This window comes from Cyprinodon tularosa, unplaced genomic scaffold, assembly GCF_016077235.1.
Source record: "Cyprinodon tularosa strain WSP-4 unplaced genomic scaffold, ASM1607723v1 ctg399, whole genome shotgun sequence".
NCBI classification, from domain to species: Eukaryota; Metazoa; Chordata; class Actinopteri; order Cyprinodontiformes; family Cyprinodontidae; genus Cyprinodon; species Cyprinodon tularosa.
Genome location: NW_024039117.1, coordinates 1,155,555 through 1,181,370, shown reverse-complemented (window position 1 = coordinate 1,181,370; position 25,816 = coordinate 1,155,555). Strand labels below are relative to the sequence as shown.

The following is a 25,816-nucleotide window of genomic DNA, read 5'->3' as shown; positions in this document are numbered from 1 at the left end:
GGCATAAAATTATTCCAGCCAACATCAAAGGCTTTCCTGAGTTTAGAATAGAAGCAATTTCCCTTTCAGTGCCGTTAGGAACCGTTCTGTTCACAATTCAATTTCCCAACAGTGGCGGGCAGACAATCTGCTCCCGCTGCACCGATGCCAGGTAAGGTCGCTTCCCGATTCCACGCCTTTACCTGCAGCACTTAGATCAGACCTCCGATCAGGACACATGTAATCTGATTACTGACGGTTGACGCTTTTCTCCATCAGCTTGAAGGTAAATTTGTCACATGAGGCTGAAACTTTGGACTGAAACGTCCAGCTGCAGATAACTGAACTGAATCCCAGGAAGTGATTTCTTTTATTACTATTATTCAAAGACATTTATCTTAAATTTAGCTCATATTTTGTCTATAGATACATATATTAATATCAATGGCCTTTAATGATGACAGAAACATCTTGATGTCGGTCTCTATCCTATTCAAGGTCTTTAGCAGCATTTTAGATTAAAAAGCTTACTTCCATGACAATATATCACTTTATTTGCCGTTACACACAGGTTTGCTACTGCAAACCCAGTTTTCATGTCTTTTCAACGATCTGAAAATGATGGCTTTTCAACATTCGCTTTTCAACCGAATGTAGACGTCGTTTGGACGTAAATCATGTCGTCTTTTCAAGTCTGTAGTTGTTGAAAACCTAAAGGTTGGATCCAGAAGTTATTTCCAATAACTCTTTCAGACATGACTTGTTAAACTGCCATTCTTAATGAAAAGCACCAAGCTTGTGTTGGATGAGTGGTTTATGTTACTGTTGACATTCTTTTCTCATATTCATGCATGAAGCTTTCCTAACAGAACATAAATCAATTCTATTCAGTTTATTTCTATAGCTCCATTTCACATCATGTCATCTCAGCTCACGTTCCAGTTCACCAGATCATCCAGTCAGATTGATTCAAAGTTTTCTATCTAAGGAAAACCAGCTGATTGCATCGACTCATTGACTCTTCAGCAATCCCTCACACTAAGCATGCTTGTAGCGACAGTGGAGAGGAAAAACTCCCTTTGAACAGGAAGAAACCTCCAGCAGAACCAGGCTCAGTGTGAGCGGCCATCTGCTGAGGCCCACTGGGGTTCAAGGAGACAGAAGCAGACATAGAAAAAGAAGCATAGACACAAAAGGCAACTGTCAACCAGCTCCACAGGCGGCCCCGTCCAGGAAACACACAGCCAGGCAGACGAGCTCCGAGCCAGCTCCCATGTCAGAGGATGAAGAGAGCACATCCAGTTAGTCACAGTCAGAGAAACAGGACTACACTGGAAAACAGGCCAAGCTCCAACATCTAGAAACAAAGGTGTTGATGGCAGCAGCACAGCTGATATTTCTCTCCAGGATGGAGTCACAGCCAAACAGGAAATCAAATCCTCTTAGGTTCAAACATGAGAGGAAACAGAGTTCTTGCTCGGTTTGACAGATGATCTAAGAGAAACACTTCTTGAGAGTCAGAACATTTTAGATTTGGTTTGATATAAATATACTACAAATATTCCACCAGGTGAGTTTCCTGGTATCTAATATCTAGCCTACACATGTGAGAACAGTCTCCCATCAAAACCTCATTTAATCTTCGCCGTTTGAGTGTCTTTGTTAGGAGGCTGACCTGCAAATGCAATGAATAACATTTGGAAGCAGGTATGTCACCTTGCTCAGACATTACACACCTGGAGGGCCTGAAAAAGAGGATGGTGAATAAATAAATCAGGTGTTTTTTGAATATGAGTTGGATCTAATCATGGCCTTATTGTCAGGCCTGATTTACAATGCAAACACCAGGAGGCAAAGCCTCCATGGTGTTGAGTGAAGCCATGGATGGAAGGACAGAATGGTAATGAGATTTCAGGTGGATTCAATAGAGAAGATGGAAAAGCAGGCCGATCAGAGCGGCCTGCCTCCACACTGTAAACACAGGCATATATAATGACGCACACATTGCATGAAGAGATCCTAAAGCTTCGACCAGTGTTATCCCCGGGGCAATACGCCTCTCACTACTTCATGGCCTCAAGTACAACTACAAGCACAGAAGTCCACACACATTAAAGTTGCAGCTCATGCATAGCCAGAGGCAAGGGGAGCCTGACTCCTGGTTTTAGGGCTACAAACATCCCCCAGAGGAAAGCTAGCTGCATGCATACTGCAGTCCGAATCCAGACCACATTCCCAGGCCACCTCATTAACCCCAGCCACCCGTCCTCCCGCATCCAGCCAAGCTTGCAACACGTTGCTCCCATGCTTCCTATAATATTGCTGTAATTTATTCATCATCAGCCCTCGTCGATTTGACTCACTCTCGTCTGCAACACAGATAAGCTGTGAAACTGGAGCGCAGAAAACATTTGCTCTGGTCATTGTGAGCATGGTCAGGTTGGCCGCTGTGGACCAGCTTTATGCCCCCATCCTCAGCAACCCTCTGAAACCGAGCAGTGGCAAGTTCAGACCGAGCTCGGATCGGTTAACCGTGCCGAGCTTGGTTCTTACAAACATTTACATATCACGCTAGCATTGTTACCGCCGGTATAGGTACCTGATCTGCTCAGGGCCCCGCCCCTTCTTATGACGTCATCATATGGCAACCCCATTCGGACAAACTGTATTGCTCCCATTTCTTAAAATTCAAATCTCTACTGGAGTCTCGACATATTATTACCTATATTTGCTATTATTCTACATTTCATTAGCGATCTAAAGTAGCCGAAATTAGAAAACAATCATAATCAGTCTTGAAGCAAAGCACTGCCTTTTAAGACAGACTGAGCTCTGCCATTTAACACTAAAAGTCTCAGTTTATTTTTATTGTTTTTATTAAGAGGGCAGAGGAGGACAAATGGAACATCTTAAAAATGACTTTCGTCGAAGTTTTCGACAAATCAAACCATTATTCTACTTGAAGACCACTAACGGTTGTTGTTGACACGAACTTAAAACTAGTGTAGCTTAATGTGGCTAACTGACCGAGCTAAAAGAGGCTGACCTGCTAGCTACAGCTAGCCACAGCGCTACTCAGCTCTCCCCCTTTATATCGTGGTCTAACAGTTACTTTATTCATCATGAAGATATTATTTTCAGGTGAAACTTCCTCATTAGACACGCTAACACTACAGAAGCTCCCGACTCGGCACCAATGACGCTGTGCGATGTTATTATCGTTGTCTGGGCAACCGCAATGTTTTACATCATGTGGCAACGTCCAGCCAATCATGTAGCGCTATGTCGCTGGCATGAAGCAGGACCAGAGCAGATCTGGTACAGCGGTCCACGATACTTCAGCTCTCAAGGCGGGAATTTTTTGCAAACAAAAAATGACAGCGGCCATAATGTTCAGGCCCTTATGAAGGGCTGTCAACTCTCACCCATTGGGAGTGAGACTCAAGCATCTCAGTGTTTTCACACACTCATACTCTGTATCCCAATTTTTCACGCTAAAAAATGACGGACATTGAAACTGAACTCCATTGCACTTATTTATATGTAATATATGTAATACCATGCTGATATAAATCCAGTCCACGTTTTCAACACAACCTTAGCGCTAACACATAATGACATGCCAGGTTCAGATCCGGTCCGTATTTTTATTCACTGTTGGACCAGCGCCAGATATTGAAAAAATAACGGGATTTCTGAGCAGTTATTGCCAGGTGTGTCCTTTTAACGAAACACACGGTCTGTCAGAGCGTCCAAACCAAAAATAATTAAAACCGCGAGCGGTATTGACGGCCCTCGCAGCTCGCACCGCCTGGTATGTCGCGACCGCGGGAACCAAGCGACCGCTGGCTCCACGCTCCTTCCCAGCCTATTCTCCTGCTCTTCAGCCTATGCCTGCTGCTGCTTCCCCTCATCCTCTTCATCACCCTGTGCTGCTCCTCTTCATCCTCCTCTTTCTCCGCTCGGCCTATCGCGACCGCGGGAGGTGAGTGACCGCTGCCCCCTTGCTCCTTCCCAGCCAGCGGAAAAAGCGCCACGCTTCACTTCTGGACCAGCCGGAGACAACCACAGCTTTGGTCAGGAAGGGTTAAACTAGGGATAAAAGATAATATCTGGGGATGAATCTCATCTGTCAGATATTTGCTGTAGCAATCTCAGTTGGTGGGTCAAAAGTATATATTCAAAAGATGGAGAAACAGCACTGCCAAAATCCACGGTTAGCGGTATTACACCCTACTCAAAACAAAAAAAATCATTAAAAAATCCATAGTTTGCAATAAAATCCCCAAAAAAATCACAAATGTCAAGGAACACATCTTGCATGTCCTAGATTCTTTTTTAGGTGATTTATTAAATAATTCAAAGAAAGAAAAATCTTTAAACGTGAATGCCTTATACTGCGGCAGTTGAAAAATATATCCTGGCATTATCTGTCCACTTGACCAACTATTAGGCAAGAACGCAAACGTTTGAAAGATCAGAGTGACAGACTTTAAAGAAGCGCTTTGCTATTGTAACCAGTTTACAGCAGGCTTTGTAAAGAACATATTTTGAAAGTTTTAGCTCATTTGGATAAAAGGCTAACTTTATACACTTTTTTGAAAAGAGGTCCGTGATTTCACATAAGGGTGAAATGTAATTCAAAATGGCCGACTCTACTCAAAACAAAAAAATTCATTAAAAATCTATAGTTTGCAATAAAATCCTGAAAAAAATCACAAATGTCAAGGAACACATCTTGCATGTCCTAGATTTTTTTTAGATGATTTATTAAATAATTTAAAGAAAGAAAAATCTTTAAACTTGAATTCCATATACTGTGGCAGTTGAAAACCCCATAAGATGCTCAAACATGCATAGATTCACGCCAAACTCGGCAGTCTTTTCTATAATCAAAGGATAAATAACTGTTCCAAATTTGGGTAGGATTGCTATAAAACTTTTTGAGATACAACAATTTCCTGTTAACACAAACTTTTGAAAAATCAGAGTGACGGACTTTTAAGAAGAGCTATGCTGTGTTTACCATCAAACAAGTAGCGATTAGAGGAATATATTCCAAAAGTCCTAGCTCATTTGGGAAAACAACTGATTTTTTAAAAATATTTTAACATAGTGATTCTATTTTCATAAGGGTACCGTTTGATTCAAAATGGCCGACTTCATGAGAGGTTTAGACCATGGCTTCAATGAAACTTTTTGTAGGTGGAGAGCTCATACAGATGTGTGCCAAGTTTCATTATCCTAAGAATGAGCATGGCTAGGGGCTGAATTATTTCCTGGCATTATCTGTCCACTTGACCAACTATTAGGCGAGAACGCAAACTTTTGAAAAATCAGAGTGACGGACTTTAAAGAAGCGCTTTGCTATTGTAACCAGCTTACAGCAGGCCTTGTAAAGAACGTATTTTGAAAGTTTTAGCTCATTTGGATAAAAGGCTGATTTTATACAATTTTTTGAAAAAAGGTCAGTGCTTTCACAACAGAGTAAAATGAAATTCAAAATGGCCGACTTCCGGTGGGGTTTAGACCATGGGTCCAAGAGGCTTTTAGTTAGGGCCTGATGAGGTGCAAATGTGTTCAAAGTTTCAATATTCTAGGACTAAAAACGGCTTGGGGCTGGTGGTTTGAAGTTTGTTATTTCTAGGGGGCGCTGTAGGAAAATTAAGCCCCGCCCACAAAATATTGCTCTGGATTCCTGTTTGGAGTTGGACTAGGATCATCTCTTGTGATTTTGGTGCAGATCTGATTATAAATGAGGAAATGAGAGCCAATCGTATTTTCATGGCGAAACGCCTCACTTCGCCATGGCACCACGGCAACACCATTTGACTAAAGCTCTCTGTGCCTTAAACGAAGTTAGGACAACATGTTGTCTGTCTGCTGACACAGTTTTAGGTTGATGAGGTCAAGTGAGACAGAGAGGGACCATTCGAAGTAAAAAACATGACTTCCGGTTCTCAGGGGGCGTGGCTTCAATTATGTAACAGTTTTAACATACAGTTTTGTTGGGAACCGAGAGAGGATTAATACTACCAGGTTTCGTGTCATTTCAGTTTCATATGTAAAAGTTATTGCATTTTGAAAATGTTGGCGAGTACGCCAACTTCGAGGCCTGGCCACACCCCTTTAAAATGCTGGAAAACTCAAAAAGTTTGATAAGTTTGGATCTCACATGCCTTATCTGCATACATGCCAAGTTTGAAGCCGATGGCTCACCGTCCCTAGGAGGAGTTCGCGAAAGTTCGACGTCAACAAAATTGAAAAAGTGCCAAAAATCGGCCTTTGAGCCAAAATGGCTGACTTCCTGTAGGTTTTAGAGCATACCCATAATGTAACTTTTTTCATGATTTGGTGAGATCTATGCACCTGCCAAATCTCAAATCTCTGCGACTTACGGTTTTCCCCAACTCACGTTAGGGGGCGCTGTAGAGCCATTTGGCCACGCCCATTTTGGATTCCATTATCATACGTAAATTTCACTAGGGGGACAATTTACTGCCAAGTTTGGTGAGTTTTTGAACATGCTAAAGCCTCCAAAATGCTGTTTCTTTTACGCGGAGAAAAATAATAAATAATAATAATAATAATAATAATAACAAACGGTACAGGAACAATAGGCTCTCGCAGCGGTGAGCTGCTCGGGCCTAATAAAGTTAATACTAATAACGTTTTCAGAAACAGTTGCTAAATGTCTCAGCTCACTGACAGCTTCATCATAGGTAGCGATGTTTGTTGTGACTGTGGCCGGCTGCTGCTGACCAACCAATAGGCAGAAGGTGACCCTCTAAGCCACGCCCCCTCCTCATCTGCATAATGAGGCAGAAATGCCGACAGAAATGTGAAAATGACAGGATGAAAAAATAAATAGCATGGAAGAAATAAACCAGACAAAAATATTATATCATGCACAAAAATAAATACTTAAAGAAATAAGTAATAAATAATTAAAGTTGAAGATTATAACCGACCATAAATAAATAAGCTAATTATTACAAAGGCGAAAAAAGACAAATTAAAGAGATATATACATATACATTTATGTCTCACTGTATAATTTAATTTCTTTCTACATTTATTTGTTTATTGCATTTTTAGGGGGCAATTAATTGTATGCTTATTTATTTACTGAGTATTTATTTATGTATTTATTTTTAATTATGGCAGGATTGGTCCTCCATAGTCTAGCACTTCAGTAAATGTGAATAAAATATACAGCAATTAGCTTAGATTATCACTGTGGAGAGTGAAGTGGTTTATTTTCTCTACATCTAGTGTTTTTTGTTTTTTTACTGAGCGTTACTCCTTGTTTGCTCTAATTTATCCTCCTGATTTAGTCCCAGTTTTAGTCCATGTTTTGTTCACAAGTTAAATAATTATCACAATTATCAACAATAAACTAATCTAAATTCTTAAAGCTTTCAGGTATTTCTCATAAACCCATAAGAGGTCCACAAAAAGAAAAATAATCATTGCATTTTATTTTTCTAAAGATCAGCCACCCAAGAAAAGACCAACCACATCCAGAGAGGATGAGCAGAACAGCTCAGTTATCCAGGATGGATAGAAGAGGAACCAGAGGGATGTTCTGGTTTTATTATTACTTATCTTATTCATTTATTCTTATTTTTGGTCCATTAAATATGTTTAAAAACTTAGTTTCCATCACATCTACTTATCAAACATCCACAGCTATGCTGTTTGTGTCATGGTGAGATTTTATTGAACCTACAGCCTCTCAGAAGGCCTGAATTGTTTGGCTGTTTTGTCAGTTGTGAAAAAAAAAACTAATAAGACAATAACTTAATATTTTTAATCCTTAGCCTATTAGCAAATATTGATACACAGTGTAGTTTGCACAGGATTGGATTTCAGTGGTTCCTGTATCAGTGCCAGTAATCAATAATAACTTCCCTATTGGTTATGTTACTTGAACTGCAGAGAAAAATTAATAAAAAAAGTTGTGAAATTCTTAGCTTACAGTATATTTAAGATACATGTATTTTAGTAGGGCCCATTGTGCTTTACGTCAATTCTCTGAAAATCACCAGAATATAGAAAATAATGTTCTTCATAACTACAGACCACTTTTTGTTACTCAAAAATTCAACATTTTAAAACTTTGTTTCAGTTAAATCCTCTGAAAACCTCCAACCTATAGCTGCACCTGTCCTCATCTCACCCTGACACCCAAATTATTTCAAAATCTCACCCCAAGGTTTGATGAAACGTTGGCAGCCATGCATCTGGTTTTTTTATATTAGTGATAGTTAGTTTTTTGTGGATTGTCAGGCGAATAAGGCATCCTTCTGGGAATTGCACAGCGGGACACACCAGAAACGAGTCAGCTGACTGTAAATAGGAGATGAAGCGGTCTGCTGATGCTCTCTTTGTTATCAGAGAACTGAGCAACAGATTAACCGAGCCCTACTGATAAACTAGTACTAGATTTAGCTCGGTCTGCTCGTGTCTGGCTCAGTCCGGTTCAATTGTGTACCATTTACACTCAACAGCATCTCAGTTAACGTGCTCGGACCGTTTGGGCGCGGTTTCAAAAGGCACTGGCACATTAGCCAGACTCTCCTCCCCCCAAACATCCTGGCAAAGGTTGCAGTTTAGATGCTTAACTAAAGTTGAGTTAGAAAAAGACGGCATGGATACATAACCGAACCTGTAAGCTTCATTTCACCCAATCCTCTCAACGTTTTCCTTCAAGGATAACGTTCCACTATCAGCCGTTCTTCTCAATCACTCCTTCCTTTCACTCGGCCTTATCAATTCAGAATGACATTTTACCCTTGAATTTCTATAACCTTTGGAGTTTATTGTTTCATCTTGAACTTCTTAATGAGCGCCCTTCAAGAATTCAAAACGGCGCCACAGCCTTAATGAAGACACAAGGATTTCCCTCGGGTGCCGCGGTTTATGAGGCTCTCCTCCCGACTGCTGACAAAGGCAGCGGCGCTCCAATCTGACTGCAATTCCTGTTTTCTTTGTGTTTATGCAAATCATTGTTTGGATGTTACATTCTCCAAGTTTGATTCTGTTGCCCTTGTTTTTTTTTAAAGATCATTAAACAGTATAGATGTAAAAACAACACCACAGTGGGGATGTTTGGAATGTACCATGCAGAGCTGAGCGTACAGACCATCTCGAGCCATTCTCTGAAACGCTCAAACTTACAGCAATTTAACAGCCTTCAGGTTATTTTAAACCATGGATTTAGGACATACATACTGTATATACTGTGTATATATATATATATATATATATATAGTTACCAAAGTAAAGTATGTCAGTAAAGTATATCGTTGGACGCGATGAACATTTTTAATGGACACACTGCAGCCAGTCGGAATAGATCATTCAGTTTTATATTTAATTAAAGAATAAATATTCATCTAAAAAATATATATCAAGATTTGTTTAAATATTTTAATTTTATAATTTTATTTTATTTTAGGTTTTTTGCGTCCTAATCAAGGTAATTGGGTGGATGGGGCGGCGCCCTCTATTGGCCACTGATTATGCCACCAAGCGTCATGATCGCATATGTTCTGCTATATTTTGTTATATATATTTATTTTGAATCAATCTGACTGGATGATCTGGTGAACTGTAAAGTACCTTGAGATGACATGATGTGAATTGGTGCTATAGAATTAAACTGAATTGAATTGAATATATACGGTTCAGCCCAGCTATCGGGGCCAGATTATTATTCTTTGTTTATTTGTGTTATGACTTCCTGTCAGTTGTTCATGTTTGTTTTCCAGTTTTAGTTAAGTCCCTGGTTCATGTTTCGGTCCCCAGAGGTCAGTGGATTTAGAGGGTTTACGGTTTGTCTCCTGTCTTCTGATCGTGTCCCGGCTCTTCTCCGCTGAGCCCTCAGGGTTTTAGCTCGTGGAAAGTCAGTTTTAATTACCATAAGCCTGGCTCCAAGGTGGAGACCAGTTTAAAGTTCTGCAGTTATCCTGGTACCATGTCTTGTCTCTGTCTCTCTACTAGTGAGTCCGCCTGTCTCCATCTGAGCGTGTCTGTCTGAGCTCGCTGCTGGACTGAAGTGTTAAACCAGGCACCACTGTGATCTGATTATCCTCAGCAGCCTACATTTCTGTTCCGTTTCATAATTTCTGTCATTAAAGGAAAATTCCGGTTTTTAACACTTTTAGCCCCTTTTCTGTAGTGTCCAGGATGAAATCGAATGATCGACACCAAAATTTTGACGATTGGTCCTGTCTCTGCTATTTGGCTCATGTAGAATCCCCCCCTGGCTGCTTCAGAAAGGCTTGCATAGTGCATGTCAGATAATGTCCTTAAAACAACCTTAAACGTTCTTTTTTTTAAATATGCTACTCACCGTGTCGTCAGCGCTGTTCAATGACGTTCCAAAAAAAGTTTCGTGAAGAAAAACCGTTCCTGTAGTGTTTTATTTAGCATTTTGTAAATCCCAGAACAATTTTTTCCGATACATCACAACCGCTTATAAACTTCCGCTTCCCGTTCGAATCTGAAGCGTTGCACACTCCAGACCACTAGTTGGCGACAATGTTTCTATATACTCCTCCTCAGTATATTCCGGTTCAAAACGGTATCCTCTACCGTCAAACTCAAAGTCCAATATGTCCTCCTCAAGAATCCACCTTTCGTATTCCATTTTCAGAGTTTTTTAAAGTGTTTAACAGAGACGTTAGCACCTCGACGTCGGAGTACACAGAGTGAAGCAGAAACACTTGGGCCTTGCGAAAAGACTACAACTAAGCGTAAACAGGCCCCATTTCCGTTTCCGGTGGCGGAGGGATATTGACTATTCCAACAGAACTCAATGGGATTTACAAAATGCTAAATAAAACACTACAGGAACGTTTTCTCTTTACGAAACTTTTTTTGGAACGTCATTGAACAGCGCTGACGACACGGTGAGTAGCATATTTAAAAAAAGAACGTTTAAAGTTGTTTTAAGGACATTATCTGACATGCTCTATGCAAGCCATTCTAAAGCAGCCAGGGGGGGATTCTGCATGAGCCAAATAGCAGAGACAGGACCAATCGTCAAAATTTTGGTGTCGATCATTCGATTTCATCCTGGACACTACAGAAAAGGGGCTAAAAGTGTTAAAAACCGGAATTTTCCTTTAAACGCTTTGAAACTGCCCGTTGTCAGACTCGCCTTGAATACTGGATCCACCTGTCCCATTTTGACACTAAGAAACTTTTACAGTTGTTTTTTGGTTGCAGGCACAAAAACCTCATGTTAGAGGAGAACCAGAAACTGTTTGGTGACAGCAGGGCAGCAGAATGAAGGGAGCTGCTATCATCAACCAAATATCTGTTTATGGACTACTGGAAATATCTAAGGGCTGCTTGGATGTAATAACTTTTCTTTTACACTCCCAGTGCCACACCTTCAGCCTTTTAGCAGGCCATTCATATAGTCAGTCAGTTTGGAGATTATTTTGATGGAGATGGTAAAGCAGACGGAAAGATGTGGAGCATAGAAACCAGAGGAAGGACGATGTGGAATATTCAGGATCATCATCTCAGTCCTCGATAGGTTAAAATGCAGCCCTGGGTGAAAATATCCAGGATGTAGTTTTCTTTTTAAACCTTACAGTTAGATCCAGACAGCGCAGCCACAACAGTGTGATGATGAAACGTGGCGTTAGGCTGAGTGTCTGAACAAGCCTAACCCACACAAACACGGGCAGGCGAAGCATTTCTTCCTCCTGATAGCATCAGAGCATCAGAGGCAGAAAAAAGAATCCCATCCAAACTGGAGGAGCTGGAGGAGGGAAATGTTGAATCCTCTCCAGCCTCAGCTCTGCTCCCACTGCCTCCTCGCTTTCTGTGCCGTCCTTCTTGTTGGTACACATGTGCTGCTTATCTGGAGCTTCGTCGCTAAAGTTCCTCTTTTTTTGTAAATGAACAGCTTCTTATCAGTAGAAGAGAGTGCCACCCATATCACTCTGCAGCCGCTTCAGGGACTGCCGGGCCGACGTGACTCACAAGCAAATGAAACAGAATGCAGAGGACTGGTAGAAAACAGAGATGAACTGAAACTGGAAAACATCGAATGAATGTTTCTCTCTTTGACGTATCAGAAGGCAGAGGGACTGAATGGATGAGGATTGTTTGGACAATAATTCAAATGTCTAAAGTCCTTTTACTAACTTTCTAGATCTTACAGTGTAAATTATAAAAGTCTACCTCTAACAGCATCACTGAATGCTTCATTTTACAGAATCTACTGTTCAGAGCGGTTAGCAGAGCGGTTAGCAGAGCTGTCCAAACTAATCATGTTTATTCCTCCAGTTTCAATCCTGCTGTTTAAAAACACTTTTATAGAAGTTAGAGGATCAACTTCAGCTTTTTTTCCCAGTAAAAATGTAAAAGTACCATTTTTAAAACTACTTAAAGTTTAAAAGTAGAAGTAATTGAGGAAAAATGTTAATGACAGAAGCTTTACTGCTCTACCTATTAAAGGAAGATTTTTCTACTTTGCATCATCTTGAAAAACGATTTATTTTGGTATGTGGTGAGCAACAAGTTGGGGCAGCACCGAGTACAAACACAAAGAAATGAATTATCTGGATGAAACTGATTATTTGATGGATGTTTTTTTTTTTTTTTATACCAACAGGCCAGAATGAAAATGGAACAAAACTAACGAGTCTATTTTTAAAAAGGGGTCGAAGTAAAAAGTTATCCAAACAATAATAATTACCCCAGTAAAGTAGAGATAGTATCAGATAGTAGAGATAAATCCTCTGCTTAGTTCCTGTATCAGTTCAGTTCAAATTCCTTCTATTTTATCACCTGATTATTCTCCTGCTGATTCATTAAAACTGCTAAAGCATTACTCATTAAACATATAATTGCATTACTATTTAAAGAAGCATTTCAAATCTGAAAGAATTTGTGGAAATTTAATTATTTGAGTCAAACTGTTTCTTTGACGGTCCATAAGTCTTTAGAGGGTTTTTAACCCAAAGATTTTAAACCAACTTATCATCATTGGTCGCTTCCATCTCTCTGGCTCAAATATCAAATGTTTGGTGTTGTGAAATAAGGGAACAGCAGCTGTTGAGACACTGTGATGGACAGTTACTGCAGGATATTTAGTTTTATTTGAAATCTGAAGCAAACTTTCCTGTAGAGATCAAACATTAAATGCTTTATCACCTCTTGGATATTCATGCATTATACTTGTTGTCATCAACCCGACCCCACCTGCTGCTGTGAACACCGACAGCCAATCATAGCAGGATAGAAGCACTGCTGTTGCTTTTCAACAGTTCTGTTGGTTCATCTCTGCAGGTTGGTCTGAGCGGTGATAAACCATGGAGCATTTCTGGGGACGGTTGCTCAAACTACTGGACGGAGCAACCCAGTAGTTTCAGCAACCTGGAGCTTTTTGAGTTGGCAGCAGATCCACCCTGGAGCGCAATAGTCAAGATGACAGGAGACTGTTAGACTCTGGACTATTTGACATAAAAGGGGACGAACTACAAAAATGCAGCATTTCCTTGCAGTACTAATTGCTCTTCCCATGTTCAAAATACTATGATGAATGTGGTGAGACCAGGACAAAGTTCACACCATGAGTTGGACACGTTCAACCTGTCACAAAGATGTAAATCAAGCTTTGGGCTTGCAGATAGCTTGTGCCTTGAAGCAATCCAGTCTTAGACATGCTGAGGGCCATTCTGTTTGCCCTGTGGAACTCCACACTCCAAACTAAGTCTGCAGGAGAGGCTGCTATTCAAAGAAACCTTTGGTGATCTAAAAGACAGACAGCTTTCTATCTACTTTAATGCAGAACAATTAGGACCATAAAATGTACGTTTTTCAACTATTAAAGTCTGGTGAAGAATGTCAAAAGCAGCACTAAAATCCAGGTAAACACCTTCCAACATGGAATTATCTCTGGCTTTAAGCCAATCATCAATCATTGAATCATTGCAGCAGAGGCCAGCTCTATGTGCATGCTGAGAGTCTGTAGAAGCTTCTATTTGATATAAATAATCTTCAAGATGTGCATGTACCAACCTTTTCAGAATATTGCTTTAAAAAGATAAAATCTTTATTAGTCTAGAGTTCCCCTCATTAACAGCAGATTTAGTGTCCTTAGGTAAAGGAATCATTTTAGCCTCCTTCCAGATCCTTGGACACAGGTCCACATCCAAGCAACTGCTGATGAAAGTCATCCAGGTCATAGACATTCTGTAAAAATTCAAAAAATATCCACTGGACTTGGTTTCCAAAAATTTGAAGACGTTTCTCCACCTCTCCAGGAAGCTTTCTCCATTCAAATGTCTGGATCCGCAGTGAGTTTGAGTCTTATATAGACAAAGCCTTGTATATTACCAATTGTATGTTTCCAAGCGATACAAGGCCTTGTCCGTATAAAGACTCAAACTCACTGCGGATCCAGACATTTGAATTGAGAAAGCTTCCTGGAGAGGTGGAGAAACGTCTTCAAATCTTGGAAACCAAGTCCAGTGGATATTTTTTGAATTTTTACGGAATCAAAGCAACTATTAAAAATATGAGAGATTGGAGCCGCTACGACACCGGCAGTCATTAACACGGCCAGATTATATAATCCAGCTTGTTTACTGTCAGGAATAGAGCGGCACAAACGTTACACCATGTGGACATCAACTGCTTAAAATACAAATTCATACTTTTATCCTTCATTATGATGTTCTTATTACATTCATATGATCTAATGTTGTGTTAATGGTTCATAATCTGCCTTAACTGAGAAACTTTCTCAACATAATAGTCATTAAAATGATCAGCAATATCACCTGGCTTTGTGAGAACAACTTTTCATTCAACAAAGGCTGTGAACAGTTCTCTGATTTCATTTAAAACATTCCTCTACTATAAAAGGAGTTCCTTTATTTTAACCTTGTTTAATGTTGTGACTTTGTTACGTAGAGAGCAGTATTTCCGCCGGTCATCAATAGATCCAGAAAGCAAAGATACTTTTTTAGCTCTGCTGTTAGCGTCCTCAGGCTAAGGCCAAGCCAAGGGGCAGACCTTTGTTTGACAACAAACCTTTTTAAGGCAGGATATTTGTTACAGCATCCATAAACATTGACATGAATAAATCCAATTCTGTTTCAGGGTTATGCTCGCTACCAACCACAAACCGGTGAGTGAGGAATTTTTTAAAAACTCAGAAAGATTAGCAAATGTCTAAGTAAAATGTCACCAGCATATTTGCATCATTTTACACCTTTAAGCTGCAAGAGAAGCACCGATCAGCAGTGATGGGACTAACGGCGTTACCTACTATTTCTATATGATGCAATAATCCTTAGTTTAAAGTTCATTCACACAGAGACAGGAGCTCAAAGAACATTTGACTGAACAGTTTTCTAAAGTTATCTGTGATGATGTTCCATCACCAGAAAGCGTTTCATTAGATCCAGAACTGATTCTCCATTTAAGACGGGAAAAGCAGAATGAGGAGAGGCAGGAGTCACGTGAGGAGCAAACAGCAGCGAGTGTTTGCTGCTCCTGCCTGGACCCACTCTGTTTGTCTTAGTGTCGGCGAGCGCAGACAGCCGGCAGCTGAGTGGAAACACCAAACAAACCAGATTAAATTTCCTGAGAAATAACATGAGGGGGGGAGACTCGGAGGGGGGAGGGAGAAGAGACGGCGGTGAGGATGGTGGAGGTCTACCCGCGCCAGAGGTTGAGAGAAAAGACGAGATAAGAGCTTCAAATAAAGAGACTTTAAGGTGAGAGGGATTAGAAAGCCCAGGAGACGAGGACACGGGAGACGTCTGAGAGACAGGAAGGTGAGGAGGCTGGGAGACAGGGAAATAAACACTGGAGCCGTGGAAAAAGAAGGAGCGCGGTCCACAGAGGAATACATCCCTACAGTGGAACCGCTTGGTTTGGGAGGAAGGTACTTTTTTCCAGTCCGTCCCTGAAGCACCAACGCAGCGGCTCTATAGATCCGCAAAACAAACAAGGTTAAATATAGATCCACAGCTTCAGTTCACTGCGTCTCAATTCAGAAAACTCATCATCTAAGAGCATTTTACTGAGAATTCACTCAAACCTTCCAGACAGATTCAAGTCTGAGGAATCTAAGGATACTATAGATCAGTTACTAGAAGTTATTGTAGAGTCAGAATCTACTCATTTATCTCACATCTGATCCTCCGACCTGATCTGTAATCAGTCTGCATGAATGATGAAGCTGATTAGGTTCTTAACTCATCCAGAAACCAGCCGTCCAGTCTGCAACAGGCTGTAAGGAACAGACAGTAAAGCAAGGAACAGACAGTAAGCAAAGGAACAGACAGTAAGCCCAGAAACAGACAGTCAGCAAAGGAACAGACAGTAAGCAAAGGAACAGACAGTCAGCAAAGAAACAGACAGTCAGCAAAGGAACAGACAGTAAGCCCAGAAACAGACAGTCAGCAAAGGAACAGACAGTAAGCAAAGGAACAGACAGTAAGCAAAAGATCAGACAGTCAGCAAAGGAACAGACAGTAAGCCCAGAAACAGACAGTCAGCAAAGGAACAGACAGTCAGCAAAGGAACAGACAGTAAGCAAAGGAACAGACAGTCAGCAAAGGAACAGACAGTAAGCAAAGGAACAGACAGTAAGCCCAGAAACAGACAGTCAGCAAAGGAACAGACAGTCAGCAAAGGAACAGACAGTAAGCAAAGGAACAGACAGTCAGCAAAGGAACAGACAGTAAGCAAAGGAACAGACAGTCAGCAAAGGAACAGACAGTAAGCAAAGGAACAGACAGTCAGCAAAGGAACAGACAGTAAGCAAAGGAACAGACAGTCAGCAAAGGAACAGACAGTAAGCAAAGGAACAGACAGTCCGCAAAGGAACAGACAGTAAGCAAAGGAACAGACAGTTCGCAAAGGAACAGACAGTAAGCAAAGGATCAGACAGTCAGCAAAGGAACAGACAGTAAGCCCAGAAACAGACAGTCAGCAAAGGAACAGACAGTCAGCAAAGGAACAGACAGTAAGCAAAGGAACAGACAGTCAGCAAAGGAACAGACAGTAAGCAAAGGAACAGACAGTCAGCAAAGGAACAGACAGTAAGCAAAGGAACAGACAGTCAGCAAAGGAACAGACAGTAAGCCCAGAAACAGACAGTCAGCAAAGGAACAGACAGTAAGCCCAGAAACAGACAGTAAGCAAAGGAACAGACAGTCAGCAAAGAAACAGACAGTCAGCAAAGGAACAGACAGTCAGCAAAGAAACAGACAGTCAGCAAAGGAACAGACAGTCAGCAAAGAAACAGACAGTCAGCAAAGGAACAGACAGTAAGCAAAGGAACAGACAGTAAGCCCAGAAACAGACAGTCAGCAAAGGAACAGACAGTCAGCAAAGAAACAGACAGTCAGCAAAGGAACAGACAGTAAGCCCAGAAACAGACAGTCAGCAAAGGAACAGACAGTCAGCAAAGGAACAGACAGTAAGCCCAGAAACAGACAGTCAGCAAAGGAACAGACAGTAAGCAAAGGAACAGACAGTCAGCAAAGAAACAGACAGTCACCAAAGGAACAGACAGTAAGCAAAAGAACAGACAGTCAGCAAAGGAACAGACAGTAAGCAAAGAAACAGACAGTCAGCAAAGGAACAGACAGTCAGCAAAGAAACAGACAGTCAGCAAAGAAACAGACAGTCAGCAAAGGAACAGACAGTAAGCCCAGAAACAGACAGTAAGCAAAGGAACAGACAGTAAGCCCAGAAACAGACAGTCAGCAAAGGAACAGACAGTAAGCAAAGGAACAGACAGTCAGCAAAGAAACAGACAGTCAGCAAAGGAACAGACAGTCAGCAAAGGAACAGACAGTAAGCAAAGAAACAGACAGTCAGCAAAGAAACAGACAGTCAGCAAAGAAACAGACAGTCAGCAAAGGAACAGACAGTAAGCCCAGAAACAGACAGTAAGCAAAGGAACAGACAGTAAGCAAAGGAACAGACAGTAAACTAAGGAACAGACAGTCAGCAAAGGAACAGACAGTCAGCAAAGGAACAGACAGTAAGCAAAGAAACAGACAGTAAGCAAAGGGACAGACAGTCAGCAAAGGAACAGACAGTAAGCAAAGAAACAGACAGTCAGCAAAGGAACAGACAGTCAGCAAAGGAACAGACAGTCAGCAAAGGAACAGACAGTAAGCAAAGAAACAGACAGTCAGCAAAGGAACAGACAGTCAGCAAAGAAACAGACAGTAAGCCCAGAAACAGACAGTCAGCAAAGGAACAGACAGTCAGCAAAGGAACAGACAGTAAGCAAAGGAACAGACAGTCAGCAAAGGAACAGACAGTAAGCAAAGGAACAGACAGTCAGCAAAGGAACAGACAGTAAGCAAAGGAACAGACAGTCAGCAAAGGAACAGACAGTCAGCAAAGGAACAGACAGTAAGCCCAGAAACAGACAGTCAGCAAAGGAACAGACAGTCAGCAAAGGAACAGACAGTAAGCCCAGAAACAGACAGTAAGCAAAGGAACAGACAGTAAACTAAGAAACAGACAGTCAGCAAAGGAACAGACAGTCAGCAAAGGAACAGACAGTCAGCAAAGGAACAGACAGTAAGCAAAGAAACAGACAGTCAGCAAAGGAACAGACAGTCAGCAAAGAAACAGACAGTCAGCAAAGAAACAGACAGTCAGCAAAGGAACAGACAGTAAGCCCAGAAACAGACAGTATGCAAAGAAACAGACAGTAAGCAAAGGGACAGACAGTAAACTAAGGAACAGACAGTAAGCAAAGGAACAGACAGTCAGCAAAGGAACAGACAGTAAGCCCAGAAACAGACAGTATGCAAAGAAACAGACAGTAAGCAAAGGGACAGACAGTAAACTAAGGAACAGACAGTCAGCAAAGGAACAGACAGTCAGCAAAGGAACAGACAGTAAGCAAAGGAACAGACAGTAAACTAAGAAACAGACAGTCAGCAAAGGAACAGACAGTCAGTAAAGGAACAGATAAATGTCTAAATGTTTTTTTCAAACTGCAGGTGCTTTTTTCTTTTTTAGCCCCCCCCCTGTGAGGGGCCAAAGCCCCGCCCCCTTTCTTGCCTTCTTGGCTGAAAGGACATCTGGAGCGCATTAAAGCAGAGAGGACATTGGATCTCCCCAGAGCTCTAACTGGATGGGTGGCCCGCTGTAGCCCCCTTTCAGCAGCAAGACCCGACCCCTCCTGATTGATAGAGCCCCCCAACCCCCCCCCCTCCACACACACAGACATATTCTATACAGCTGAGATGCAGCACCCACGCCGTAAAACAGGCCTGCTGCTAATCACAGACTAGGATTACCACCTAAATCCTGTCCCAGAAGTCACCTGCAGCGAGTGAGCAGCGCTGCATCACAGAGGAGCCAGAAAGTGGACCGTTTTCAGCGGACTACCGTCCAGCTGCTCAGTCACTCCCCAGCAAGGAGACGGGCCGAATAAAGTCTACCTGAAACGCTAACTGGCTGTAACAGACAAAAACCCTCTGATTGTCCCAGTCTGTGGGAAAAGCTGAGAGCATCAGAGACGCCTCTGCATGTCCTCATCAGGAAGGACCAACAGAAAAAATGTCCAACACTGATTCCATTCAAATGATAAAGTAATAAAAATTAAACACTAAGAATACAAACTACTGCAAGGGAAAACATGATGATTCTTTTATTTTAGCGCTTTGTGAACGATGGATGGTTTCAGAGTCTCTGACATGCTTCTAGAAGCTGGCTCTGGGTTGGCATTTGGGCGGAGCTAAAGTAAAGGGACCTTCAGGGGCCCTCAGATTTCCCTGTACTCCTCTTCATTTACCTGCAGTGAACTTATGGAAGGCTCCGGTTCAATACCAGCAATAACCAGCATCCAGAAATGAGTGACTCCTGGAATCTGGATGAATAATGGAGTCAGATCCAGAACTCCCAAACATCTCAGCCTGATCTTCCTTCATAATAATTTGGTGACAGAAATCTCCTGTTTTTCAGCTCAGAAGTTGTAAAAGATAAACAATAAAATACAGTAAAGTGTTTTAACAATATCAAACTGTTCACCTGGAGAATAAATAACCAATATGCAGCTGTGGACATTTTTACAGTAATGGATATTTGAAAATAGCAGGAACATGAGAGATGTGCAGAATGACAGCAGCAGGTTATTTAACTGACTAAGGTTTCTATCATTACATTTGATTTGATTTGTTCCTCACGCTGGTTGGAACCTAATCAATCTTTGTTCACTTTAAAATAAAAAAAAAATGAAAAAAAAAGTAAAAGAAACAGTTTTGACAAGTTTGGTATTCAATCTTTTCCTGCTCTGTGTGTCACCTGTCACGGTTGCTAAGCAACAGAGCTGTGCGATAAAAGCCACGGAATGCTGAACCTGTTTGAATTCACAGCCAAAACTCCTCCAGTCTCCTTATTTTCAAGGACTTTGAAGGATCCGTTCCAGGTAGACTGTGTCCCTGGAAGACGCAGCCCATGAATTGGAACGCATCCATAACGTCTGATGAAGTCACCATGGCGGTGTTCTCCTGTCTGTGTCCAGTCTAAGCTCTGCTAATTCCATCTACTCCAGCTATGGCCACCTATTGGCTCGGCATAGTTACTACACTGCTTTCTATATAGAATATCTGGAGCTGTTCTTCTGCTGAAAACTAAATCAACATTAAAAAAAACTGGAGAATACATTTAATAAGAATCTATCTTAATAACTAATTAAAATACCTTATTAAAAATTAACCGATGCTCTTTGGGTTTAGTAGACGTCTGCAGAAAAGCAAGAGGAACAAATGAAACGGCTGATGGGCTTAATATGGAGGTAAGACATCAACAGACATTCTTTCCTCTTCTTATGATCATATTTGTTTTATTTCATGGCTCTTATGGCTGGACAAAATGGCCGACCTATTTAATGACGTGTTTCCTCATGATTTGACATCCATAAAAATAAAACATTTAGAAAAACATAAATCTACATAAAACCTAGAAGGACAGTCAGACACATGCTGTGATCATCACAGATGTAAGAACACAATTACTGGATGAAATTATAATGCAAAATATATTGATGCTCAATTATTGTCCAGCCCCAAGAGCTTTAATTAAGGCCAGTGTAATAAACTGATGATATCTTCTACTGTCTGCATTGAGCATCTCTTCTATAAGCGGGAGTTCGATCACATGAGGCTCGTCTTCCTCAAAGAACTTAGAGAATAAAAGGAGCATAGTTAAAAAATATTAAAGTATGAATGTCGTCCAGGTAATGTGGAGCCAGAAGTCTGAGCTAATGTCTTTCTTTGTGATCAGCTTGAGATTCAGCAGCTATAAAAGGCATTTACTCACAAACATAAGGAGCGAAACAAAGACCTTCTCATTCCTCAGAACTGTTTTCATTATGAGCACAGAGGAAATAGTTCTATAGGGTTTTTTTTTCTCTTTACGCAAAGAAAAAATCCTCAAACTTTTTCAAAGGGGGAGAGTTCAAAGAAGCTCCTCATTTCCAGTAAATTGCTTTGCCTGATTTGCCATTTCAAATAAATTGCAATGTTGGCCAAAATTTGCAATTCACAGGAAGATGTCCCCTGAGCCACAGAGAAGAGGTTAATCCATATTTCACATTTGAATATAAGATAGAAGGAGAGAAAAAGGGAAGGAAGAGGAAGATAGGTAACTCTCTGCCAGGAGACGAGAGGCGGCGGGGGGGTGGGGGGGTGTGGAAGAAGCTGTTGGATTGGAGAAAAACTGAGAGAATGGGAAAAAACAGGCGTCATTTAGAGTAAATGGCATCCAAAAACCCTCTCCAATTATCTTTGCCTTCCATGCCAGTGAGACTGACTTAATTAAAATGACTTGAGAGGGTGGGGGATTGAGGGGGCAGGCAGGCAGGCAGGCGACGTATCTACAGCGAAACACAAAGCTCCAGCGTTGCACAGTCCGTCCACCATTCTCTCTTTTCTATTCCCCACTTCAAAAGCAAAGAAAGACATAATAATAACAATAAAAAGAGAGACCGTCACCATTTGCAGCTGTTTTATTGCACTTTTTAAATCCTTCATTTTTCATCAGTGTGAAAATATTTGGTGGCAGCAGCGGTTAGCGTGACTGAGCTGGTGGCTGGATGTTGAACAATGGCCAATAAAACAGCTTTTAGCATCTTTCTGTTTTCTGAATAAACCTCTCTGACAGGAAGCTGGAAAAGGAAAACTATCTTAACATGAATTCCTTCAACAGTTTGTTTCAGGGTGGGAATTAATAATGCAGGGTGGCTATTTTCCAACCTGCAGATGGTAGCTTCTTTAGTGGCTTTGGTTTCAGTGGGTTAGGCTCAGTAAATTACTTGGAGATGGACAATAATCCCTCTCCTCCTTTCCTGGTAGATTTGCAGTCAAATAGCAGAGTTTGGCAGCGTGCTAATATCACTGCTGCTACAGGAGGGCTTAACGATCATCCTCTTCTACTTTAGAATCAATCAGTGAAATAATCACTTAGAAGAGTAATTATGTCTCTAAGATAACAGAAAAAATACTTCTTTGTTTATTACATAAAATAACCAAAGTTTGGTTGTTTGCTGCTCATCCGGTGTTCTGTCAGATCATCATACCTATAGTCATTACGCATCATGCGCAAGATGTCAGATTTGCTTTTATCCCTTTAGTTTTCTATGAAAAATAGACATTAAACTACTGACAACAGGCGTGTTTCCCTTTAGTCATGGAACATGTAAGGTCAGATTTTTTACAAAATGAATGTATTGACTATGGGTATGCTGGTCTGATGGGGTATACTCATCTGACAGAACACCGGCTGCATTTTACAAGAAAGAACTAACCTCCTTTTAATGCCTGTTGAACCCTCATAAACCTGAAACACCTTCAGTATCCTTGGCTGAAGTTTTTTTTTGCGTCTCTCCAACATTCTGGTGAAGATCCTCAGGACATTCTTTTGGACAAAGAAGACAGGCGGTTTGAGAGGGGCGTGAAGGAAGCCATTTATGTTATGAAAGAAAAGCCAACCTGAAACAGAGGGGGGGACTCAGATTTCAGCTTTCAAAAACCTCCAATGCAGCGATAGAGTTGATTCCTTCTTATCATCGCAGCCCCAACCCCTTTACAGGAGAACAGAAGACCTCTCCTATTCAGCCAGGCCAACAATTCCCTCTTACGACCCCCCCTTTCAGAGACATAGACAGGTATGGGGCATTGCAGGCTAACAAAGAAGCCAAACGACCCCCATTCCTAAGGGGGGGACCCGTTCATCCTTTTCTATTTGCATGTTTTCTAAACACAAACCAGGCTTTGTTGGGCTGCTGGATAAAACCTGGAACTAAACGCTATTTCTGATATTTGGATTGAAAAATCTTCCTGGATGGAAGAGAAACGTCTTCAAACTGCGAAACATCAAATCCATAAAATGTCACCTCATCAGCAGTTAAACTAGGAGCAGGTCTTTAGGATGAGCTTCTGTCTTCCTTTATTATAGAAAGATCTACTCTAGATTCTATCAGCAGATAAAATAAACTAGATCAGAGATGGTTACCTCTCTGATAAGGTCACCAAGGCTACGTTCACTCCAAATATATGCGGCTTGTATGTGATCTCCTGTGTGAACTGCATTCATACGAGGCAAGTGTCCTGCATGCAAAGTAGAGGACGCAGTGACATCACGCTCTGTTTATGGAAGGAAACATGGATGGTAGCGCTGGAGCACATCTAGCGATCTTTCTCAACCATAGAAACTCAATCTTTTCAAGATGGTTGAACATAAATACTGCTCTCCGCATCATCGTCTGCCATGGGTGTTGTTTTTCTTCCTGCTTCTGTGTAGCAAGACGCAGAATAGTGACCTTAGTTGAGTATTAATTCAGTTTAGGATGGATGATGAATGAAAAAATCAGATTCTTATCAGATTCAGGACCACAGAGCCAAGTGGCCTGGGTTCCAATGGGTTCCAGTGGGTTCCAATAGGTTCCAATGGGTTCCAATGGGTTCCAGTGGGTTCCAATGGGTTCCAATAGGTTCCAATGGGTTCCAATGGGTTCCAATGGGTTCCAGTGGGTTCCAATGGGTTCCAATGGGTTCCAATGGATAAAATCCGATCTGTGTTGTTCAGACTGTCATGAAAAGATCGGAAACAGCTACGGAACGTAGCCTAAATCTGACTGCGACCAAAGTCTCCATCCGCTCTTTGTGTTTTCCACCAACTTTTTAATTCCCTCCCATTGTTCCTCACCAAACAATTGCCGACTGTTTAGTTGAATATGTGCAGGATTACACGTGTCACACCTGTTGCTGCCCATTGTGACGGCCTGCGCTGACTTTCCCACTAAACACAAACTGGCTTCATGAAACGTGTTTGCACAGAAGGTTGTGGGCAATAATATCTCGAGTGTGAGAATTCACAGGAGGGGATTATTTACCCGAGTCTCTGATAAGGAACAGTTTACTGGGAACCATCAGCTGTGGTAGCATCACTCTCACTGTTCCATTAAAGAAAGGAACCAACAGCCAAAGAAGCAGTTTGTACGGCGAGAAATTTCTCCGTAAATCGTTAGAAACGATGAGATTTAACGGGGGGGAGAAAGCAGGCGGTGTTTCAGAGGACAGCTGAGGAACGATGGCAGCTGCTACTTTGTTTGGGTTTTTTTTTTGGTCCAGAGCCAGCCATCATTCCTTTCCCCCCATTCATCTCCCCGTTCTCCTGCTTCTCCATTCACGCCGTCGTCTCCCCCCTGCCTCTCTGTCCTCTTCTTTTCCTCCCATGTTGAACTCGGGGGAGTTGTCTGAGAAAAACAGCCGGCTGTGACTGGGACTGAGGCGGTTTGGGGAGGATTTAGTCTATCTGCAGGTTATCTGCAGGAAATGTTGAATGGGAACACTGGTCAGACACAGATAGGTGAGGGGAACCTAACCCTTCCCTTTTTCTTATGTCTAACTAAACTCCTACAGTAAACACACCTCCGCATAGGCTCAGCTCCAGTTGCCAGGGAGACCGCCATACCAGGGCTCTGACCCAGGATGTTTGGGACTGTTTTCACCCCCCCCTTCTGAAGCTGGAGAGATAGCAGCTGTGGGGCAGCTGTTTACGCCGGGGCCAAACAGCCACGGTCCCACCATCGCTGCAGTCCAGACGGACGGGAATTAGGGGACAAAAACACCCCGGAGCCCGATGATGATTACACACATGTGCCTCACACTCTGCTGAAAGAAATAAACCCAACCCCACAGAAGAAGTTTATCATTTAAATAAAAAAACAAACATCTTTCTCCTTTTTTTAAATGCCTTATCAGAAAGTCAAATAAGGAAATTCCACAATATTCCTTTTAGTTCATTGGAGGATTTAAACTCAAGGTCTCATCAAATCACAACCTTCCGCCTCCCAACATGCATCAGTTCTCTGGCCACGCTCACCGCCGTTAGTAAAAAATAAAAATCTATGATGTACTGAAAGACGTGGATAATAAAACACATTCTTTAAGAAGGAATTATTTATTCAGGGCTGATATCTTAATAGAGCCAAACATGGATGAGAACAGTAATAAATGGGTCATTAATAGTGTTAACACTGGTGAAGATTCTCAGTCACCCAGGTCAGAATCATTCCAAAAAAAGCCAAAAAACAATCCTCTGGACTTTGTTTCCAAGTTTGAAGCCGTTTCTCTTCCATCCAGGAAGTTTTTTCAATTCAAAATGTCAGAAATAGCGTTTAGTTCCAGGTTTTATCTAGCAGCCCAACAAAGCCTGGTTTTAGTTTAGAAAACATGGAAGAAATGGGGGCCGTTTGGCTTCTTTGTTAGCCTGCAATGCCCCATACCTGTCTATGCCTCTGAAAGGGGGTCGTTAG

The 25,816-nt window shown here is 41.6% G+C and overlaps 1 protein-coding gene across 5 annotated transcripts in view; it reads right to left on the bottom strand.

Moving 5' to 3' along the window:
• Positions 1-25,816, bottom strand: part of pknox2 (pbx/knotted 1 homeobox 2) — a 134,489-nt gene that overhangs the window by 51,446 nt on the left and 57,227 nt on the right. The gene's annotated exons all lie outside the window — the stretch shown is intronic.